Source organism: Nansenia antarctica, assembly GCF_963989245.1.
Source record: "Nansenia antarctica genome assembly, chromosome: 6".
Lineage (NCBI taxonomy): Eukaryota > Metazoa > Chordata > Actinopteri > Argentiniformes > Microstomatidae > Nansenia > Nansenia antarctica.
Window position 1 is genome coordinate 30,408,350 of NC_137676.1, and position 24,456 is coordinate 30,432,805.

At 47.4% G+C, this 24,456-nt stretch overlaps 1 protein-coding gene across 1 annotated transcript in view; it reads left to right on the plus strand.

Moving 5' to 3' along the window:
* The window catches only part of LOC308160428 (voltage-gated potassium channel subunit beta-2-like), a gene marked incomplete at both ends in the record, with an annotated part of 119,061 nt that overhangs the window by 41,535 nt on the left and 53,070 nt on the right, over positions 1–24,456 (plus strand). The window lies entirely within an intron of this gene.

Below are 24,456 nucleotides of genomic sequence, written 5' to 3' on the forward strand. Positions count from 1 at the left end.
CGGCTGGCCACATGTCGAGGTGTCCTTGGGCAAGACACTGAACCCAAAAGTACTCCCAGCGGGCCGGTTCCTTGCATGGTAGCTTGCCGCTATTGGTGTGTGAATGTGTCCGTGAATGGGTGAAGGAGAGGCCGTTGTAAAGCGCTTTGGATAAAGGCGCCATATGCAGTCCATTTATAATCACATAGTAGCACAGTCAGTATTGTTCTGAATTCAAAAGCAACTCTAGCAAGCATTTTTGTTTACACATCCGTATTTTCAATCCCCAGTATGTACCTGCTATGAATAGAACTAGCTACTCTACTCTCCCTCTACCAGAGGTGTACAGAGATGTCATTATCTGTGTCTGTGTCTGTATCTGTTCAACCATCAAAATGATCTGTATGTATCTGTACTGGGATAGAAGACCAGACGTGGGCGTGGTTTATACAGAAAGTCATATTAAATCGGGCAAATGCTGCATTTTCTGAATTTTGCATGGGGGACATGCATGCTGAACAATCAGAAACCAAAAAGAAACATATTTTATAAATCGAAATATTCCGTTTTTCCTTGGAAGTAGAAACTTACAGGTATATAGAAAAATATCTATAATATAAAATATCATATATTTAAATTGATGGGAATCATCTTAAATTCCAATGAGTTTGAGTTTCTTGATGTGTTAAGGTTTGCAGTTCACTAGCAAAACGTGAATTGTATGAATTACTACTTTACAACAGTAATTACATTACAGTAAACACCCCCCTGAACCAGCTGGGGGACACTGACCACTCATGTTGAATTAGGAAAAAGAAGCGTTATAAATCAAAACAGTCTTTTAAACATGTTCTGACTGAGCTCTTTTTGTAAGGCTATACCTCACAAATCACTTGTTGCTGTCACTTACATTTTATACATTTTTGGCATTTAGCAGACGCCTTATTCCAAAGCGACTTATAATCGATACATTTGACTAAGCAAGTGAATCATCAATTCACCAGTCGTAGCAGGAAGAGTACCGTATTTTCCGGACTATAAGTCGCTCCGGAGTATAAGTCGCATCAGTCAAAAAAAATTGTCACGAAGAGGAAAAAATACATATATAAGTCGCACTGGACTATAAGTCGCATTTATTTAGAAATGTATTTCACAAAATCCAAGACCAAGAACAGACATTTAATCTGGAAAGGCAAGTTTATTCAACTACACAATAGCACACAGAACAACAGGCTGAATAGAAGTCAGGTATGTTAACACAACACATTAACAGTTATTCAGCAACACAATAGCAAAAAGAACATACCTGGGAAGCTGAATAGGCTAAATTAACATAACAAGCCAGCGAGTCCAACAAGCAAGTTACCAGTAAGCAAGTTCACCAAGCTACCGCTTGCTTAGCTTCAACAAGCTAATGTTTTCATTTCTTCAGTGGTATAGGAGCAGCATATAGTTGTCACAATATAAGTCAAAATCCTCATCCTCACATACAAAGCCCTCCATAGCCTGGCCCCCCCTTACCTGACTGACCTCCTTCTCCCCCACCGCCCTACCCGTACCCTCCGATCCTCATCCATTGTTCCCTTCACTGTCCCACCCTCAAAACTCAAAGGCTTCGGTCACCGTGCCTTTTCACGAGCTGCACCCCGCCTCTGGAACTCTCTCCCCCAACCACTCAGAGACTCACCCTCACTCCTCACTTTTAAATCCCACCTCAAAACCTACCTGTTCTCCCATGCCTACAGCCTCCCCTACCCCTAGCCATCTCCCCCATCCCGGCGCCCCCGCCCGCCCCCCCCCTTGACACACATACAACCTCCCCTACCCCTACCCATCTCCCCTAACCCTGCCACCCCCCTGATATGCATACAGCCTCCCCTACCCCTAACCACCTCCCCTGTCCCTACCACCCCCCCCCTCCCCGTTCGCTGACTCTGTGTTCCATGTTACTTGTTGTTTTTGTGTTTTCCGTATCCCCTATATTGTCAGCGTCTTTGAGCCTCGGAAAAGCGCTATATAAATTCAACAAATTATTATTATTATTACAAGCCCAGAGCGGCTGCAGGTAGGCAGGGGCTGTTCGTTTTGCTGCCTGGTAGGCAAGCACCAGGGTCTTGAATCTGATGCGAGCTGCTATTGGGAGCCAGTGCAGGGTGCGAAGGAGAGGGGTAACATGATATTTTTGGGGCGAGATTTGGGGAGATTGAACACCAGACGGGCAGCAGCATTCTGGATGAGCTGCAGAGGTGTAATGGCGGAGGCGGGGAGCCCATCCAGGAGTGCGTTGCAGTAGTCAAGGCGGGAGGCAGTAGTCAAGGCGGGAGGCAGTAGTCAAGGCGGGGAGGCAGTAGTCAAGGCGGGAGGCAGTAGTCAAGGAGGGAGGCAGTAGTCAAGGAGGGAGGCAGTAGTCAAGGCGGGGAGGCAGTAGTCAAGGCGGGAGGCAGTAGTCAAGGCGGGAGGCAGTAGTCAAGGCGGGAGGCAGTCGTCAAGGCGGGGAGGCAGTAGTCAAGGCGGGAGGCAAGGCGGGCACTTGTCTCTGTCTGTTTAAATAACCGTGAAATATACTTGGTAAGGTGTTAGTAGTGCACGTCAACATTCCAAACCTATGGCTGAATCATACAGCGTGTTACATCTTAAACAGATGAATATTGACTGAAATACAAGGTTAAACATTGTTTCTTTCAATATTTTTGAGGAAATTAAAAGATACAGCTAAAAACGACAGGTTCTGAGTTTCATTTTGACGTGTAGGTTGTGGGAAATTCAAAGAAATCCAGGCGTTTGTCTCGTTAGCTCCCCCACATAACGCCTCCTCCTTGATGTGAATCTCTCGGTGGGAGGACTACAGAATAATATAGTGATCATTTTTCAATAATGTGTAGTAAATGAACCCACTATAGTCTGTGAAATCAAAGTCAAACATGAATGGGCATTTTTATCTTGTGGCCATCCACAATAAGATTAATCGCTTTAAAAAAATTAAAAAATAATGGCTGACGCACAGACAATGTCAATCATGGATTTTCTTTCCGAATAATAACAAGCAACTTGGGGTAGAATCTGTATCTGTTTCCATCGCATCGTTTGTGCTTTCCAGAATAACATATTCGTGTTCGGGTACATCCCTACTCTCAACCACTCAACCAACCGACTCTTTACCACCTCTACTGAAGTACTCCTGGCTCATTCTATCTGTCTATTTATCTTATCTATCTAACATTCTATCTGTCTATTTATCTTATCTATCTAACATTCTATCTGTCTATTTATCTTATTTATCTAACATTCTATCTGTCTGTAAGAGTCTCTAGGCACAGAGGGAGGTCGACACAGAGGAACAGTTGTAGAATATGTAATTTATTCAAGGTGCACCACGCCGCAACGCCACCGGCCCAGCTGTTCCCCTTTCGGGATTGTTGCCTGCTCCGTCACTTTCTCTCTCTCTCTCTCTCTCTCTCTCTCTCTCTCTCTCTCTCTCTCTCTCTCTCTCTCTCTCTCTCTCTCTCTCTCTCTCTCTCTCGGTCTCTCTCTCTCTCTCTCTCTCTCTCTCTCTCTCTCTCTCTCTCTCTCTCTCTCTCTCTCTCTCTCTCTCTCTCTCTCTCTCTCTCTCTCTCTCTCTCTCTCTCTCTCTCTCTCTCTCTCTCTCTCTCTCTCTCTCTCTCTCTCTCTCTCTCTCTCTCTCTCTCTCTCTCTCTCTCTCTCTCTCTCTCTCTCTCTCTCTCTCTCTCTCTCTCTCTCTCTCTCTCTCTCTCTCTCTCTCTCTCGGTCTCTGTGCGGCAGCCACTCTCCGTCTCCTTCACCCTCTCGAGGGAACAAACACACACAGGTTAAATAGACTAGTGGGATAACGAGTCTGATCACTGACACCTGTCCGCAATCAGCTCATTATCCCCCCCCAACGACAGTCTGGCTCCCTCTGCAGGCCAGAACGTGCCATGCTCCCCACACACCCCAACCGCCAGTTCGAGGCCGGGGACACAACCGGACGATAGCCTACTACCCCCCCCCCCCCTGCACGGGAGAGGAAGTCGGCCACGACCATCTGCGCTCCCGGCCTATGAACCACTGTGAAATTGAAGGGTTGCAACGCGAGGTACCACCGGGTGATCCTCGCGTTGGTATCCTTCATGCGGTGGAGCCACTGTAGGGGAGCATGGTCGGAGTAGAGGGTGAACGAGCGCCCCAGCAGGTAGTACCGGAGGGCGCCGACCGCCCACCGAATGGCCAGACACTCCTTCTCCAACGTGCTGTACCTGCCCTCCCGCTCCGACAGCTTTCGGCTCAGGTACAGCACCGGACGGTCTGCTCCCTCCACCTGCTGGGTCAGCACCGCCCCCAGCCCTCTATCCGACGCGTCTGTCTGCAGAGAAAAAGGAATGTTAAAGTTAGGAGCATACAACACTGTCTCCCCACAGAGGGGGTTCTTAATCCCATCGAACGCTACTTGGCACAGCTCACTCCATTGGACCGGATCTGGGGCCCCCTTCCGGGTGAGGTCAGTAAGGAAAAAAAACGAAAACCCCGGCACAAACTGCCGGTAGTAGCTGGCCAGTCCCAGGAACCGCCTCACGTCCTTCCGGGTCCTTGGCTGCGGGGCGGCGGAGATCGCAGTGGTTTTATCCACCTGCGGTCGCACCTCCCCACCGCCCAGGATGTACCCCAGATACCGGATCTCCCCCCCCCCCCGATCACGCACTTCGCCGGGTTAGCCGTCAGCCCCGCCTGCCTCAGCGACTGTAGTACCACAGCCACCCTCTGCATATGCTGCGGCCAGGTGTCCGCATAGATGACAATGTCATCTAAGTACGCGGCAGCATACGCAGAGTGCGGCCGCAGAATACGGTCCATCAGCTGCTGAAACGTGGCCGGGGCCCAAAAAACCCCGAACGGAAGCGCGGTGAACTGGAATAAACCCCGCGGGGTAGAGAATGCTGTTTTTTCCCGGGATACCGGCGATAATGGTATCTGCCAGTATCCCTTCGTGCAATCCAATATAGTGTAATATTTAGCCGTGCAAAGCCGGTCCAGGAGCTCGTCGATCCGGGGCATAGGGTAGGCATCGAACTTTGACACAGAGTTCACCCGTCTATAGTCAACACAGAAACGTACAGACCCATCACGCTTTGCCACCAGCACGATGGGGCTGCACCTGTCGCTGTGCGACTCCTCGACCACGCCCAGTTTCAGCATAGAGTCTAATTCTCGGCTCACCACATCTCGTTTGTGAGCCGGCAGCCTGTATGGCCGCGTACGTACCGTAACACCCGGTTGCGTAACTATATGATTTTCGATGAGGCGAGTACGACCAGGTATAGGGGAGAACACATCCGCGAACCTATGTTGCAATTGATCAACGTCCGCCCGCCTAAGCAGGCCGGGGCGCTAGTACTAGTTTTTGGGACCTCCGGCCCGAACTCATCTTTCTCGGGAAGTAGCGTCACCAGGGAAACAGGGACCACGTCGTTCCATTTTTTTAGGAGATTAATGTGGTATATTTGTGTGCTATCCCCTCTATCCGAACGCACTACCTCGTAGTCTTCATCCCCAATTCGCCGTGTGACCGCGAACGGCCCTTGCCACTTGGCGAGTAATTTAGAGCTAGACGTGGGCAGTAATACGAGGACTTTGTCTCCCGGTGCTAAATTATAATAAAGCAAATGCTCCCGTGACATAACCCCCAGTGAGTGGAGCTTTGCTCGTAGGTCCAGGACGTATTGTATTTCATTGTTACTGTCACTAGACCCTTCCTCCCAGCTTTCTTTAATCAGGTCTAGGACGCCCCGTGGCTTGCGCCCGTATAGGAGCTCAAAGGGGGAAAACCCTGTGGAAGCCTGGGGTACTTCCCGCACTGCGAACAACAGAGGGTCTAACCACTTATGCCAATTACGACTATCTTCGTGTATGAACTTACGGATCATTGACTTAAGCGTCCGATTGAACCGCTCACACAGCCCGTCAGTGGCCGGGTGATACACGCTCGTTCGGACCGCCTTAATGTCTAACAACCCGTAGAGTTCCCTAAGTGTTCGTGACATAAAGTTAGTGCCTTGGTCGGTGAGGATCTCTTTCGGGATCCCCACCCGGGAGATGACCTGGAATAACGCCTGTGCTACACTCTTTGCAGAGATAGTACGAAGCGGTATTGGGGGGAAAATGGTATATCGAGTCCCGTAGTCTATGAGGACTAACACGAACCGATAGCCCTGTGAGCAACGTTCAAATGGCCCGATTATATCCATCCCAATCCGATCGAATGGTGCCTCTACCAGGGGGAGGGGGCGCAACGGCGCCCGGGGCACGGCCGGGGGATTGACTAATTGACACTCGCGGCAGGATGCGCACCACCGCCGCACCTCTGCCCGAATCCCCGGCCAATAGAATCGAGCCATTATCCGATTGAGTGTTTTGTCGTATCCTAAGTGGCCTGCCATAGGGTTATGATGCGCCGCCTGGAATATAGCTTCCCGGCGGATCCTAGGTACCAACAACTGGGTCACTTCTTCGTCCCAGCGAGTGTCACGACTCACTCTATACAGTCTGTCCCTAATCAATACAAAATACGGGTGGGCGCGCACAGCGTCTGGCCGTACCAGCACACCATCAATACTGATCACCTGGTCATAGGCGTAGAGTGACGTCGCGAGACTGCTCGAGGGGGAAGTCGGCCACGGGAAGGAACGCAGGTGGCGGATCCGTGGGTGCTGGACCCACCGCCTCCTCCGGCTCCTCGGCAGCGTCGGACGCCCTCGCATCAGCGCAGAGCACTGCGCACGCCTCACATTTCCCTGTCGGTCGTGCATGCACCCCCGTAGTTTCCCTTAACCTTCCTCTTCTGTTTGTTTCATTTTCCAACTTCGCTACTTTCGGTCAAAATTGACCGGTGTGTTTTGCACAGTGATATCTCTGGAACCCCTTATCCAATTTTGATGGTTGACATCTCATTTGAACAGTCAAAGCAAGTAGAATCAAGGGGTGGCAGACAGAATGACACCAGGGGTTAATTTCATATTACAATTTTGCAGCAAGTTCAAAGATAGTGTTTACTGTACATTACTGTATATTATAAAAATGCCTGCCATGTAGGCTGTGTGTACTGGAGATGGAATTATTTAGTTAGTGTTGTAGCTGAGATTCTTCCCGTTCCATTGTTGTATGGGATGTATTGATTTTTTTTATTACCGATTCATTTCCTATGGCGGTCAATTCTGACCGGAAACATCATAGGTGTGACACGGTTCAATAAATCCCCCAAAATGCAATGCAATTCAATGCAATCAAGTGTATGCTCAGGGGCCTAGGGTGGAGGATAACATAAGGTCTTGAGGCAATGGGATGAAAAACACAATATTTATGATTACAAACAAAGTCATTCGGTCAGATTTGACCGTCAACAGAAGAGGAAGGTTAATAGCTGCGGAAACCCAGCCCAATCTAAACCCAAAATTAGAGGGTGCGTGAGGCGCGGGCTAACCGCCGCCCGAACACTATGTTTTTTCCCCCCATAACGAATTTCGATGGAGACTACCGGATACTCGTGAATATCCCCACACCTCACCAAAACCTGCGATGCCTCTAACAATGCCCCGGGTCGAACCAGGCTCTGGTGGATCATGGTCTGTAGGCAACCAGAATCCAACAGCGCCTGGGGTGGAGGTTGGCCCCCCGTGTGCGTTCCTCCCCCCGGTGGCCCGCCCCGTCCTCGGGGCAGGCGTTGGTGGCTCCCGCCGTGGCTCCACCTCAGGCCGTACCCCAGGCCGCGCTCCGCCGGCTCATCGGCGTGGAGCCGGGGTAGGGCGCGGGACCGGGGATGGGCCCGAGGCTGGAACCAGCGGTCGGGGCAGGTGGCTGTCGGCGAAGGTGTCGGGAACGGCCTCCGGCTCGTCCAGCACCCCCCTCCTCTGGGCCCGAACCCGGGGACCTCCCCCGGGTGGCTTGGTGCGGTCCAGTAGCTCGCGGAGCATGGCCCGCTGCTCCGCCTGTCCCCGCACCATCTCCGCAGCCATCGCCTCCTGCGACCGCTGTATCCGGGCCAGGTGCGCCACCACCTGGCCTAGCGACGAATCCATCCTCTGGGTGTGTGCCGACCCCCTCTCTGTGCCCCACGATGGGCGCCAGATGTAAGAGTCTCTAGGCACAGAAGGAGGTCGACACAGAGGAACAGTTGTAGAATATGTAATTTATTCAAGGTGCACCACCCCGCAACGCCACCGTGTATAGTGATAACGTCCGTCAGGCAATCCTGCTGGCGCGCGGCCGCGTCTGCGCACCACGCCCAGCTGTTCCCCTTTCGGGATTGTTGCCTGCTCCGTCACTTTCTCTCTCTCTCTCTCTCTCTCTCGGTCTTTGTGCGGCAGCCACTCTCCGTTTCCTTCACCCTCTCGAGGGAACAAACACACACAGGTTAAATAGACCAGTGGCATAACTAGTCTGATCACTGACACCTGTCTGCAATCAAATCAAATCAAATCAAATTTTATTTGTATAGCGCATTTCTTACAAGATGCAACTCAATGCGCTTCACATAATGAACATTCTCAGTCAATCAATCAATCAATCAATACTGACAGAGCCGCAAGCAGGCAAAAGTAAAAACCTGTACACTATGTAGCCAGGAAAATTCCCTTGCAGCTCTCTACACATAGAGCGACTACTAGCCAGTTTGCCTACCAGCACCCAGTGGTGGGCCCCTACACCCCCCCCCGGGGAACCCCCGCCGCCCCACACACCCAGCCCGCCCCACCACCAGCACACCCAGCCCAGCCAAGCAAGCACAGACCACAAAAGGCCCCGCACAAGGACGGCCAAGCAGGTGCCCCGGCGGCGGAACAGACCAAGTACACGGGGCAGCCGAGAGCCCCCAAGGGGAGGCCCAAGGACCACCGGCGCAAAGCAAGCAAGCAAGGGCGAAAAACCTGTACACCATGTATCCAGAAAAAGTTCCTTGCATATTATCAGTGTACACACTGTCCATAAATGTAGTGTTATATCTGCATCGTTCTGCATCCAGCATGGGCACAGGTCCTGCCAAAAGAGAATCTTAAGCACAGTTATGATGCAACAACACAATAAAGATGACAGCAATACAACCTGATGGTGGTCCAGGTAAATCCTGGTACCAGTTCCAGTACTGCTCTAGGTGCTACTGGGAGCTGACAGTGCCTCATCAGCACCCAGGTCCTTTTTCCTGTCAACACAAATCTCAAAACACGAGTATGGTGTAATGGCCTAGTGATCCTAGTTCTATAATGTCCAATGTCTCCCTTAGTAGCAAAAGGCGACATTGAATAAGTAGGTTTTGAGGTCTCGCTTAAACATTTCCTGAGTTTTAGACAACCTCAGGCCCTCAGGTAGGGTGTTCCACAATCTAGGAGCATATGCTAAAAGCTGATCCTCCAAATCTCTTAGTCCTAGCCTCTGGCACTATTAGAAGTTCCGTGCCACTAGACCTTAGGGGTCTAGCTGGTGTGTATCTTATGAGCATGTCCACCATGTAATTGGGCGCATCGCAGTGGAGTGATTTATAGACTAGTAAAAGGATCTTAAAGTCTATTCTATAACTGACAGGGAGCCAGTGTAGTGATCTCAAGACAGGTGTGATGTGCGCTCTTCGTTTGGTCCTAGTAAGGACACGAGCAGCAGCATTCTGAACCATTTGTAGTCTATTAATAATTGTTTTGGGGAGACCTGTCAGGAGAGCATTACAGTAATCTAGCCTACTAGTGACAAACGCATGCATTAATTTTTCGGTGTTAATCAGCTCATTATCCCCCCCCAACGACAGTCTGGCTCCCTCTGCAGGCCAGAACGCGCCATGCTCCCCACACTGTCTATTTATCTTATCTATCTAACATTCTATCTGTCTGTTTATCTTATCTATCTAACATTCTATCTGTCTATTTATCTGATCTAACATTCTATCTGTCTATTTATCTTATCTATCTAACATTCTATCTGTCTGTTTATCTTATCTATCTAACATTCTATCTGTCTGTTTATCTTATCTATCTAACATTCTATCTGTCTGTTTATCTTATCTATCTAACATTCTATCTGTCTATTTATCTGATCTAACATTCTATCTGTCTATTTATCTTATCTATCTAACATTCTATCTGTCTATTTATCTTATCTGTCTAACTGTGTACATACATCTACTGATGCCTCTGGACACATCTTCAGTGATGTTCCTGGAATCATCGGGCGTTTCGGGTCTTTCAACATCATACACCCTCCTCCAGGTGACCCAGCCGGGGCTGATCAGACCCCAGCTTGTGTCCAGATGGCTAGCTAGCTACCATAACTCCATGGCTCTCCTCTTTTGAGCCACAGCCATCTAGAGGCTCTCTCTGCCGCATTGGTGGTACTGCGGATGGCTCTCCTCTTTCTCTCTCCCTCGATGCCCAAACTGCTGAAGGCTCTGGTCAAGGAACATTCTATCTGTCTTCTTTATCTTATCTATCTAACATTCTATCTGTCTATTTATCTTATCTATCTAACATTCTATCTGTCTATTTATCTTATCTATCTAACATTATATCTGTCTATTTATCTTATCTATTTAACATTCTATCCAGCCAACCAAATAACCAAACTTTATTCACTACCAAAAGAACACTTTGTAAGCCCACAACATTTACAGTTTTTCTCAGTCTCAGTGGTGCATTTCTCACATCACTATTAACATTTGCACAACAGTTAGTGCTTTTCTCAAAACAATTAGTACAAACTGCAAAACCTAGTTGATAACCTGCAAAAGCGTGTCACTTGCTCAAAATGGATAGTTCATTCCTCAAAAGCAAGTATTCATGTCAATGAATGAATGAATGAATGAATGAATGAATGAATGAATGGTCTTTATTGTCATTGCTATAGTACAGGTACCAAACAACGAAATTTGGGAGGGGTGGCTCCCCTGGTGCTAGGAAAGAAAAAAAACTAAAAAACAAAGAAGGGAAAGGAGCTGGTTTACATAAATAAAGGCTATGTACACTATCCACTATACTATACTGTACAGATACAACACTGTGCTGTACTCTATGCTATGCTATACCTATTCTAACATTTCCTATTTCTCTGCAACCTTATGTACCCTAGGGTTGTCATATTGCACATAGTGTTATTGCACATTCATTTAAAGTGTCGCAGTTTGCAGGCTTGAAATGTACACATTTGTGCCTCAGCACTACACCTGATTTTTTCAATCCAGCAGCTGCCATCAATCCGTCCAGACTGTCCAGGGCCCAGAACCTAGGTTTTTGCTGTGTTCAGGGCCAGGATGGCCCTGGGGTAGAAGCTGAGCTTCAGTCTGTTTGTCCTTGCGAACATGGTCCTGTACCGCCTGTTCGAGGGCAGCCGGGCAAAGTGTTCGTACCCAGGGTGGGATGGGTCTCTGGAGATCTTGGAGGCCTTCCTGAGGCAGCGTGTGTTGTACAGCTCTTCCAGAGAGGGGAGGGGGGCACCGGTGATCTTCTGGGCCGTTCTCACGACTCTCTGTAGCGCATTTCTCTCTGCGGCTGTGCAGCTGGAGAACCAGTTGCAGATGCAGTAGGTGAGGATGCTCTCCACTGCGCAGCGGTAGAAGGCCACCAGTATCTCCTGTCTGGTGTGGTCCTTCCTGAGGACTCTCAGGAAGAAGAGCCGCTGTTGTGCCTTCTTGATGATGGCTGCTGTGTTGTTCTTCCAGGACAGGTCATCCTGTATGTGCACCCCCAGGAATCGGAGGGTTGAGACTCTCTCCACGCTCCCTCCGTCGATGAGCAGGGGCTGGACCTCAGATTTTTTCCTCCTGAAGTCCACGATGATTTCCTGGGTCTTTGACTGGTTCAGCAGCAGGTTGTTAACCTTGCACAGCTTGCTCAGCTGCTCTACCTCATCCCTGTACGCCGCCTCGTCCCCCCCCCGAGATGCAGCCCACCACGGTGGTGTCATCTGCAAACTTTACGATGGAGTTGCTGGGGTGGACGGGGGTGAAGTCGTAGGTGTAGAGGTTGTAGAGGATGGGGCTTAGCACGCAGCCCTGGGGGGACCCAGTGCTGAGTCTGAGGGCTGTGGAGGTGTGGGAGCCCACCCGCACCCTCTGGGGGCGGTCGGACAGGAAGTCCTTGATCCATGCACATATAGAGTGTGATAGTCCCAGGTCTAGTAGTTTGGTCACTAGCCTGTCTGGAAGGATGGTGTTGAAGGCAGAGCTGAAGTCCACAAAGAGCAGTCTCGCGTAGCTGTTTCCCCTCTCCAGGTGGGATAGAGTGGAGTGGAGAGTCGTCGCGATGGCGTCCTCTGTGGACCTGTGGGCTCTGTAGACGAACTGGTATGGATCCAGGCTGGGCGGGAGGAATGTGACTATGTGGGCCCGGACCAGTTTCTCGAAGCACTTCATGATGATTGGTGTGAGTGCCACCGGGCGGTAGTTGTTTAGGCAGCTCACCGTGCTTTTCTTCGGGACTGGGATGATTTTTGAGATTTTCAGGCAGGGTGGGATGGTGGCCTGGGACAGGGACTGGTTGAAGATGTTGGTGAAAACCCCGGCCAGCTGGTCGGCGCAGTCCCTCAGCACCCGTTCCAGGACGCCAGCCGGCCCTGAGACTTTCCTGGGGTCCACCGCCTTCAGCACGCGTCTCACTTCATGCTCTGTGAGGGTGAGGCTGCTGAGAGCTGGAGAGAGTGGTGTTTGTGTTGTGGTTACCTCCGTTCGCCCCTCGTCGAACCGGGCGTAGAAGGAGTTCAGCTTTTCCGCCAGCATGGGGTCGTCCTCTGCGGCTGTGAGCCTGTTGGCTCTGAAGTTTGTCATGTGCTGAACCCCCTGCCACACCCGCCTGGAGTCGTTGCTCAGGAAGCATTCCTCAATCTTCTCTCTGTGGTCTGCCTTGGCCTCCCGGATGCCGCGCTTTAGGTTAGCCCTGGTGGTGCTGTACAGCAGTGTGCCTTTCCCTGCGAAGGCGTTGTCCCTCTCATTGATCAGTTTTTGGACCTTCCCAGTCATCCATGGCTTCGTGTTGGGGTAGACCCGGACCCGTTTGTCCACGGTGACTGAGTTGGTGCAGTTCACTATGTGGTTCAGAACCGACGACGTGAACTGTTCCAGGTCCTCATGCTCATATTCCTGCCATGAGGTGTCATTCAGGCAGATCTGCAGTGGAGCGGACCCTGCTGGCCAGGTTCTGACAGTCTTAGTGGTGATGGGAGCACTTTTCCTCATGGTAGTGTAGGCTGGGATCAGGAGGATTGACACATGGTCAGACATTCCTAGATGAGCTAGCGGTCTAGCCTTGTAAGCAAGCTTGATGTTGGTGTATACCTTATCCAGTGTTTTTTCTCCTCTTGTTGCACATTTAACATGCTGATAGAACTTCGGTAGTACTACCTTCAGGTCAGCATGATTAAAGTCTCCGGCGATTATATGGACTGCCTGTGGGTCCGCGCTTTGTTCACCACTGATGACGTCATATAGCCGCGCCAATGCTAAGCTACCATCCGCGTTTGGCGCAATGTAAACAGATGTTATGTACACCGCGTTGAATTCCCTGGGGAGGTATGTGGGTTGGCATTTAACAGTCAAGTATTCTAGGTCAGGGGAGCAGTGGCTACTTACAGTTTTCGTGTTTAAGCACCAGCTGTCCTTCGTAGATATAATGAGGCCGCCTCCGCGGGTCTTCTCACTAAGCAAAGTCCTGTCCGCACGGTGTAAAGTCCTGCCTTCCAGGCCTACCGCGGAGTCCAAGATAGTGTCATTTAGCCAGGTCTCCGTTAGAATAATCACACAGCTATCTCCCACGATGTTATTAGTAGCGACATGCAGTCTCAATTCGTCCATCTTGTTAGCCAGAGACCTGACGTTGGATAGGAAAATACTCGGCAAAGCTGGCTTATTCGGGCTTCTCTTTAGCCTAGCTAGTGTGGTATATTACCTTGTTGGTTATGAATCAAAGAACAATTCTGAGTTCAAGACTATTTATTTAAAGTACAAAAGTATACAGATATCAAAGCTGGATGCATATCTGGTCTGGTCTGATGGTCAGCTGGGGTGGGGTGGATAAGAGGCCGGTCTGCCCCTGTGCGAAGGCCTTTATGTCTTTTCGTATGCAAATATCTACCACAGTGATCCTATCACAGTCACTACAGATGCTTGGGGTGCGAAAAAGGGAGAGCCCAATATGATGTCACCTGGCCTTAAGTCAGGGGGCAGGTCACAGACCACAAGAGCCATTCCACAACACTCCCCCACAGCATACATACAGGCCCATACCATATACAATCCATGCATGTGTGTGTGTGTTTAAGTAGAAATATACTACACTAGCAGGCCTCCTCTTCGTCCTCGGCGTTGCTTACGGTCTCGACGCCGACGTTTGCGCCTGAGTGTTGGGATAGCGTAGTATTGTTCACCCGGCGACCTAGCGATTTCGAATGGGATTCCCTGCTGTTCCAAGAATTCCGTTGTTACAGTCCTCTCATTTTGCGCACCAACTTCTAGTAAGTCTAGTCTGCTGTAGGTACTATTTACACAACCTAAAATAAAAATGTACATACAAATGTACTTAAAAACACTAAAAAAACACCAGCGTTGGAGCCACTCCGAGCCGCGCGTCTGAGTAGCGCGCCGCCATCTTGAGAGTGTCAATGAAAGTGTCAGTGTCATCAAAATGAAAAGTTCTGACACCATTGTTTATGAACAAGATAGTCAAATGGCTTTGTCATGTTTTCATTATGACAGTTCACTCTGTAAGTGTTTTCCAATGCAAAAAAGTCAGATCTTGGTGACACTACCTGAAAATGCTCAAGACAGTACTATACACTATTTGCACAGCCATTTGAAATCTACAGTGGGTTACACATTACTGTATTTAGTGAGGTAAATTAGTACAAGACACTGAATACGTATGTTTCACATTTTTACTGCATATGCTCTTTGCAATTGTAATTTGTTCACAGCATTGTGCAAAAGAAAAATACTAACTTATTTACAACAAACATAAGAAACACCCTTTGGGTAGAGCTGTGCACAACTGTAAACAATATTGCAGTACATATTGGAACTGAATTTTAACATACAACATAGACAGTACTGTAAATCATTCATTCACATCCAGACGTTCCTGTCTGTCTGGCCACATATTTTCATTGACATCACAGCGAATATCATCCCTGGCAATGCAGCGAGGAAAGTATCTCCTTGAGTGGCGAATCCAGCCTCTGCAGGACTGTGCTGTGATGTCATCACAATGCTGCATCCATGGCCGCTAGCAAGGCCATTTGGGTATGTGGATGCCGGTCATTATACCTTCCACCTCCAGGCAGAGAAAAACTCCTCTATTGGATTCAGGAATGGGGAGTAGGGAGGGAGATATTCCACCAGCATCCTTTCATGTGCTGCAAACAGATCTGAGTGGTGAAAACGCACATTATCCCATACAACAACATACTTGTTCAGATGGTCTCCATTTAGACCCCTCTCATTCTCAGGGATTATGTCCCTGTAAAGAATATCTAAAAAAGTCAGCAGATGTTGTGTGGTGTATGGACCAAGACAGGGTATATGGGTGAGGACGCCGTTTTCTGAGATGGCTGCACACATTGTAATATTCCCTCCTCGTTGGCCTGGGACATCAATGGTTGCTCTCTGTCCAATGCGATTTCTTCCACGCCTTCTACCTTTTGCCAGATTGAAACCCGCCTCATTAACGTATATGAATGTGTGCAGCGGTTCCCTGGCCTCCAGCTCCAGTACATGCTTTATCCCAGAATAGAGAGAGAAAAAAACAATAAAAACTTTTCCTGTGTAACATACCGTAATTTCCGGACTATAAGTCGCTCCGGAGTATAAGTCGCATCAGTCAAAAAATGCGACATTACAGTTTTTCTCAGTCGCTTTGGTGCATTTCTCACATCACTATTAACATTTGCACAACAGTTAGTGCATTTCTCAGAACAATTAGTACAAACTGCAAAACCTAGTTGTTAACCTGCAAAAGCGTGTCACTTGCTCAAAATGGATAGTTCATTCCTCAAAAGCAAGTATTCATGTCAATGAAAGTGTCAGTGTCATCAAAATGAAAAGTCCTGAAACCATTGTTTATGAACAAGATAGTCAAATGGCTTTGTCATGTTTTCATTATGACAGTTCACTCTGTAAGTGTTTTCCAATGCAAAAAAGTCTGATCTTGTTGACACTACCTGAAAATGCTCAAGACAGTTATACACTATTTGCACGGCCATTTGAAATCTACAGTGGGTTACACATTACTGTATTTAGTGAGGTAAATTAGTACAAGACGCTGAATAGTTATGTTTCACATTTTTACTGCATATGCTCTTTGCAATTCAAATTTGTTCACAGCATTGTGCAAAAGAAAAATACAAACTTATTTACAACAAACATAGGAAACACCCTTTGGGTAGAGCTGTGCACAACTGTAAACAATATTGCAGTACATATTGGACATACAACATACACAGTACTGTAAATTATTCATTCACATCCAGACATTCCTGTCTGTCTGGCCACATATTTTCATCAACATGAAATGTTGGACTAAATGTTGTGGAGGTTGAACTAACAGTTATGAGAATTTCAATTCTGATCAGAGAAATGCACCAAAGCAATTGAGAAAAACTGTAAGAGGAAAAAAACACATATAAGTCGCACTGGACTATAAGTCGCATTTATTTAGAAATATATTTCACAAAATCCAAGACCAAGAACAGACATTTAATCTGGAAAGGCAAGTTTAATCAACTACACAATAGCACACAGAACAACAGGCTGAATAGAAGTCCGGTATGTTAACATAACACATGAACAGTTATTCAGCTACACAATAGCATAAAGAACATACCTGGGAGGCTGAATAGGCTAAATTAACATAACAAGCCAGCGAGTCCAACAAGCAAGTTACCAGTAATCAAGTTCACCAAGCTACCGTTTGCTTAGCTTCAACAAGCTAATGTTTTAGATTACTTCTTCAGGGGTATAGGAGCAGCATATAGTTGTCACAAGCCCAGAGCGGCCCAGAGCGCCCTCTGTCGGCTGTAATAATAATAATACATTGAATTTATATAGCGCTTTTCCGAGGCTCAAAGACACTGACAAAGTAGACGGTAATGTTTACTCCTTGGTTCATGTCAGTCAGTATGAAATTATATATATTGATATATAAGTCGCACCTGACTATAAGTCGCAGGACCAGCCAAACTATGAAAAAAACTTATAGTCCGGAAAATACGGTAATGCATTTTGGACAACATATTGTACAGTATGAACTGTCATGTAAGTGTACTGCATGGCACTACACAAAGAAACCAGTTTACAGCACTGGACATTAGAGTATGCATAGAACACATACATTTTTTACCTGTACATACTGGTGACGGATCTCCTTCACTCTGTCGCTGTTCCGTTCAAATGGCACATTGTACAATTGTTTCATGCGCATTTCATTTCTCCTGAGCACTCTGTCAATTGTAGCGATTGAAACAGATTCAATATTCCCAAAGATAGTGTCATCCTCTATAACAGCGCTTTGTATCTCTCTCAACCTTATGGCATTGTTTGCAATCACCATTGCATAAATGGCTTCCTCTTGTTGTGGAGTAAAAAGGGGCCCTTTTCCACCTCTGCAAGGTTGTCTAGCCTTGTCTTGTCTATGTGGTGCGGAGTAAAATTACAGTAATGTACAGTAAACATGAGATATACTGCTTTAACCCATATTACTGTGTAGTGTACAATAACAGTGCTTCCCACTTGTAAAATGCTGCAGTACAGTACCATACTGTAAATATGGCAAATCTTTACTGTAACACTACTTTACACTACAATACAGTAAATATGTGCTGCAGTAAAGCTGTAAGTCTAAATGTAAAATGTAAAAAGTGACAAGTTCTTGTCCCACTGTAAGCTTAATCTATGACACAATGACAGTAGTGCAGTGCAGATTTAGTGCTGAATTACTGTCCAATATACACACCTGTTCTCCCGAAGAAATGTTTGAATAATTGAATTTACAGTGGTTCTCCCAACATTTGGCTGCACCCTTCGGCCAGCCTCAGCCATTGTGAGGCCGTGATTGACAACATCGTCCACAATTGTAGCCCTAATTTCATCAGGAATCTGCCTATGTACTTGGCCTCTTCTTCCCCTTCCCCTGTTTTGTCCCCTCCCCGCATCCTCGCCCCTCTTCCACGATGCTGACCTTCTATTTCTGTGTCACAGTATTGTCAAAATGGTACACACTATGTCCTTCGGCATTCAACACTATCTTGCCACCCATACTGGAGTGTGGGCTCTCTGCACTGCAGGTGCCTGACTACACCTGCAGGTGGATCACAAACTTTCTGTCCAACAGGACCCAGCGGGTGAAGCTCGGGAAGTCCATCCCTGAGCTGAGGACCATCAGCACCGGTTCCCCGCAGGGCTGCGTCCTGTCTCCCCTCCTGTTTTCCCTCTACACCAACTGCTGTACCTCCAGCCACCAGTCGGTCAAGCTCCTCAAGTTCGCGGACGATACCACCCTGGTAGGGCTCATCTCCAGGGGGGATGAATCTGCTTACAGGAGCGAGATTGACTTGGTGGTCTCCTGGTGCACCCGGAACAACCTAGAGCTGAATGCTCTTAAGACAGTGGAGCTGATAGTGGACTTCAGGAGGAACCCACCCCCTCCCTCTCCAATCATACTGGGAGGCACTCCAGTCACCACAGTGGAGTCATGCCGCTTCCTTGGGGTGACAGTCTCTCGGGACTTGAAGTGGGGGCCCAACATCGACGCCCTCACAAAAAAGGCCCAGAAGAGACTGTTTTTCCTGAGGCAGCTCAGGAAATTCCACCTTCCTAAGACCACGCTGGTGAACTTCTACACGGCCATCATTGAGTCCATCGTCACCTCCGCCATCATCATCTGGTTCCCCGCTGCAGCGGCCAAGGACAAGGCCAAGCTGCAGCGGGTGATACGCTCGGCGGAGAGGGTGATTGGCTGCCCTTTGCCCCCCCTTGAGGCCCTGTTTAAAAGTAGGGCTTTGGGGAGGGCCAGGAAGATCATGGCTGACCCCGCACACCCAGGACACGGTCTCTTCGCCCCGCTCCCCTCAGGCAGGAGGGTGCGGTCCCTAAAAACTGTGAAGGCCCGACATACACACAGCTTTTTCCCCACAGCCATCCGGCTCCTAAATGCCGCTGCCCCCCCCCCCCCCTGACCTGACCCCTATCTATCTACCCTCCCTCCACCCCCACCCAGAGAGCTTTGGACTGTCTGGATATGAACACTTGAACACTTGATCTCTGCACTTTATATTTATATCAATTATGACTCTTGCACTTTGATGTTGGTTTGCACTGTCTTGTCCTGTCTTGCACCTGTCCTGCTGTAAACCGTGCTCCATTGTTCCAAACCAAATTCCTAACATGTCATGGCAATAAAAGTCTTCTGATTCTGATTCTGATTCTGATTCTGTTTCTGTTCGGTTCATATATGCTTGCCAATTGAGGGTTCATGGGATTCAGCTCTGAGTGATTGTGGAGAAGTGGCTTATCATTGGTTACAATTACAGTAATGCTTCACACACTCCTCCTCATCAGTGAAAGCTGAGGTTCACCTGAGAGAAACTGTTTTTTCAGGAAAAAAATATAAAGAAATGTATAAAATTTGCTTGACAGAACGTGTTCAACATTTTTGTATGTAATGACTCAAGCAATGGAATGAGGACTATTAGTTTTATAGGGAATGACTATTCAGCATTCATAAGTATAGTTCATTTTGACTGACATGACATAAGCAAATGATAATGTTATAAAACAGCAGAGAATTGTATGAAAGCAATTTATGCATGTCCAAAAGCATTTGCAATTTGTTGGAAGGAATGAGAAACTGCTACTATGATGTGCACAAATGACTAAATGTTGTGGAGGTTGAACTAACAGTTATGAGAATTTTAATTCTGATCAGAGAAATGCACCAAAGCAATTGAGAAAAACTGTAATTCTGGCACTCTGATACAAGGTTGTTTTTTGCACCTCCAGAACCTCTCATCCAGTCAATATGGTAGAATGTTGATTCAGGCCAACATTCAGTAAGATACTGTTTACTGCAACTGCCATGGAACTTTCAGGACTTCTCAGATTCATCAACATCTCATCTCATCTCAATTATGTGGCTGAAGATACAACCTCAGCTGCAGAATAGAACTCATCAACAGGCGATATATCATGCCTGTTCTCAAGCTAGACAACCTGAAGAGGCTGGGCTGGCTCAGGTGTTGGTCCCCCCTCCCCCCTTGTTCAGTGTCATTCTCCAGTGACATTGCAAATTTTTGCATTTGCATCTCTCTCTCTCTCTCTCTCACACACACACACACACACACACACACACACACACACACACATACACACACACACACACACACACGCGCGCACACACACACACACACACACACACACACACACACACACACATACATTTGCATATTGTTGAGTTTCTGCTGCTATTGTTTTTGTCTTTTTTATTTTCTATTATTATTATTGTTATTAAGAATAAGAATAAGAATAAGAACAACAATAACAATGATATTATTATTATTATTATTATTATTAATAATAATAATAATAATAACAATAATAATAATACTATTATTGCATTGCACTGTTAATTGTTGATGGTTGCTTTGTTGAGGAGTTGCTTGCCTTAAAGCATTTAATTACGCTCTATGTTATATTGTGTACTTGACCAGTAACATTTGATTTGGGTTCCAGTCACACCTGAGTATATCCATCACTGTCAGGGTGAGGCTGTCTCAGTCCCACCTGCGTATTCAAAGTTATAGAGAGTGACATAGAAATATGACCTCGTCACAAACACTCCTCTGGCTGAAAGGTAGGTGCTTTGTGTCTGCTTCTCCTGTTCTCCTGTTGTGCGTAACTATAACATAGTGAATATATATATTCAGTTTATAGATAATACATAGATAATACATTCATAGAGGAACTGTAATAATTAACCCTTTCATTTATGTGGGCTTTTTACCCCCCAAAATAGACATATTTAATCTCAAGGGACTTCCTGGTTAAATAAAGATAGTTCGATTAATACAATTACTATAATTATTTCAGATTTCTCAGGTTCATCAACAATCTTGTTCTTATCAGCATCTCATCTCAACTATGTGGCTGAAGATACAACCTCAGCTGCACAATACAACTGTAGAGTCCACTAACTCCTCTGTCTCCGGGGAACCCGACTACTACTTTTGTCATGCCATGAATGTAGGTATTATAATCTGGGCTGTTCTCAGTGCCGTCTGTTTCCTGTTCGGGGTCCCTGCATGTGTCACCGTCCTTTGGGAGCTGTTGCAGAAACTCAGGAAAGGCAACCCCATCACCCCCAACCACGTCTTCATGCTAAACCTCACAGTCATGGACTTGGTCTTCTTGAGTTTCATCATCCTTGTAATATCTAACAAATTATTCTGGTACAACATGACATTGGTAAAGATCTCTTTTTTCATCTATGCTCTGAGTCTAAGTGGAAGACCTCTCCGCATGATGTGTATCTGTCTGGACTGCTACCTGGCTGTGGTGCATCCCATCACGTACCAGGTCAGAAAGGGCCTGACCTCCAGGGTTCTGATGTGTGTTGGGGTCTGGGTTGTGACGCTATCCTACGGGACATTCTTTGTGTTAACCCCATTAATGTGGGGCGTCGTCCTCTCCGCCATCCTCTGCACTGTAATTATCCTGACCATCAGCCTCTGTGACGTCTTCATAATCAGGGCTCTGAGGAGATCTGACCCCGGAGGGCGAGACCTACACCCCCAGAAGAAGAAGGCTCTTCAGATCATCGTCAACAGCCTGGTCATGATGTTTTTGTCCTACCTCCCTCCCATGTTGGTGTCCTCTTTCCGCCCCCTGATGCCCATTAGCCCCAACGTGTACTTCTGCACCTTGGGCTTAGTGTTTCTGATCACCCCCACAGTAGGAAGTGCAGTCATGCCTGTTCTCTACCTGAACAACCTGGGGAGGCTGGGCTGGCTCAGGTGCGGGAGGGGGGGGAGTGATTCATGGTTCATTGGTTGTCTTTGCAAGTTATGATTTTTTTTGTGATCTACTGAATAATTTCCTTGAGTAAGATGACAGGCTTTTTATGTTTCTAAAGGGATTCAAGTACTTCAAATGAAAGTAAAGTAGAACAAACATAGATTTAACCTTATATATGTTTGTTTTTGTAGTATTTCCCAGGCTTATTCTTAGATGCTATGTTTGTGATAAGGGGGGGGGGGGTGGCGTCAATGTAAACATTTGATGTGAATCTGTTTAATTATGTGACCATGTAAAACAAAATCATTGACAAGTGATTAGGCTACTGATTAGGCTATAATTGTATATTCATAGAACCATGTCCATGTGAATGTGCTTTTCAATTGTGGAGAAACAAATAAAGGATTATTCCCATCTTTGCTGATGTCTTCTGTTCTTTCCTCTAAACGTTTGGACAATCGTTCAAATCGTTCAAATCATTTGGAAATCTTTATCGCTGGCAATCCTACTAGAGGTGTACATAGATGTCATTATCTGTGTCTGTGTCTGTATCTGTTCAACTATCAAAATGATCTGTATGTATATTTTTCTGTCTGTCTCTCTTTTTATATTCCTACTAGAGGTGTACAGAGATGTCATTATCTGTGTCTGTGTCTGTATCTGTTCAACCATCAAAATGATCTGTATGTATATTTTTCTGTCTGTCTCTCTTTTTATATTTTTATTTTTCAGTTTTAACTAAACTTAGGCTGCGTTTACACCGCCAGGTAGAAGTAACACAATTACAAATGTTTGCTCACATGTGGCACAGATCTGATATGTAACATGTGTGTAACCAGTAAAAAAGCACATTGAATCTGATATTCTCAGATCCGATTCAGGCCTCAATCATATGTAGAAATAAATCAGATATGTAAATGGGATTATATAGACTTATTCCAAAGCGCTTTACAACGGCCTCTCATTCACCCATTCACACACACATTCACACACCAATGGCGGCAAGCTACCATGCAAGGCGGCGGCCCGCTCATTGGGAGCAATTTGGGGTTCAGTGTCTTGCCCAAGGACACCTCGACATGTGGCCCAGCCAGGGTTCGAACCGCCAATCTGCCAACGTTGCGATCATTAGACGCTATGTCAAATCTCATGAAACCTATGGCTGATACATACAGCATGTTACATCTTAAACAGACGTCAATGACAATGGCGAGACATTCCCCCTTCCGCCAGCCGGAGTCACATAATATGCAACTTTTCTCAGCAGACTTCCTGTCTGACCGCCCCCAGAGGGTGCGGGTGGGCTCCCACACCTCCACAGCCCTCAGACTCAGCACTGGGTCCCCCCAGGGCTGCGTGCTAAGCCCCATCCTCTACAACCTCTACACCTACGACTTCACCCCCGTCCACCCCAGCAACTCCATCGTAAAGTTTGCAGACGACACCACCGTGGTGGGCTGCATCTCGGGGGGACACGAGGCGGCGTACAGGGATGAGGTAGAGCAGCTGAGCAAGCTATGCAAGGTTAACAACCTGCTGCTGAACCAGTCAAAGACCCAGGAAATCATCGTGGACTTCAGGAGGAAAAAATCTGAGGTGCAGCCCCTGCTCGTCGATGGAGGGAGCGTGGAGAGAGTCTCAACCCTCCGATTCCTGGGGGTGCACATACAGGATGACCTGTCCTGGAAGATCAACACAGCAGCCATCATCAAGAAGGCACAACAGCGGCTCTTCTTCCTGAGAGTCCTCAGGAAAGACCACATCGGACAGGAGATGCTGGTGACCTTCTACCGCTGCACAGTGGAGAGTATCCTCACCTACTGCCTCTGCATCTGGTTCTCCAGCTGCACAGCCGCAGAGAGGAATGCGCTACAGAGAGTCGTGAGATCGGCCCAGAAGATCACCGGCGCCCCCCTCCCCTCTCTGGAAGAGCTGTACAACACACGCTGTCTCAGGAAGGCCTCCAAGATCTCCAGAGACCCATCCCACCCTGGGTACGAACACTTCGCTCGGCTGCCCTCGAACAGGCGGTTCAGGACCATGTTCGCAAGGACAAACAGACTGAAGCTCAGCTTCTACCCCAGGGCCATCCAGGCCCTGAACACAGCAAAGACCTAGGTTCTAGGCCCTGGACAATCTAGACAAATTGATGGCAGCTACTAGATTGAAATCAAGTGTAATACTGAAACACAACTGTGTACATTTCAAACCTGCAAACTGCGACACTTTAACCCTCCGGTTGTGTTCCCGGTCAAATCTGACCGAGAGCAACTTTCATCAATCATAAATATTGTGTTTTACATTTGATTGCCTCAAGGCCTTATGATATCCTCCACACTAGGCATTTGAACATATACAATTGCTGACTAACCACTGGCATTGCATTTTTAGGTTTTAGTCAACTTTGTAACATCGGTGGTGTTCCCGGTCAAAAATGACCGCCATAGGAAATTAATGGATAA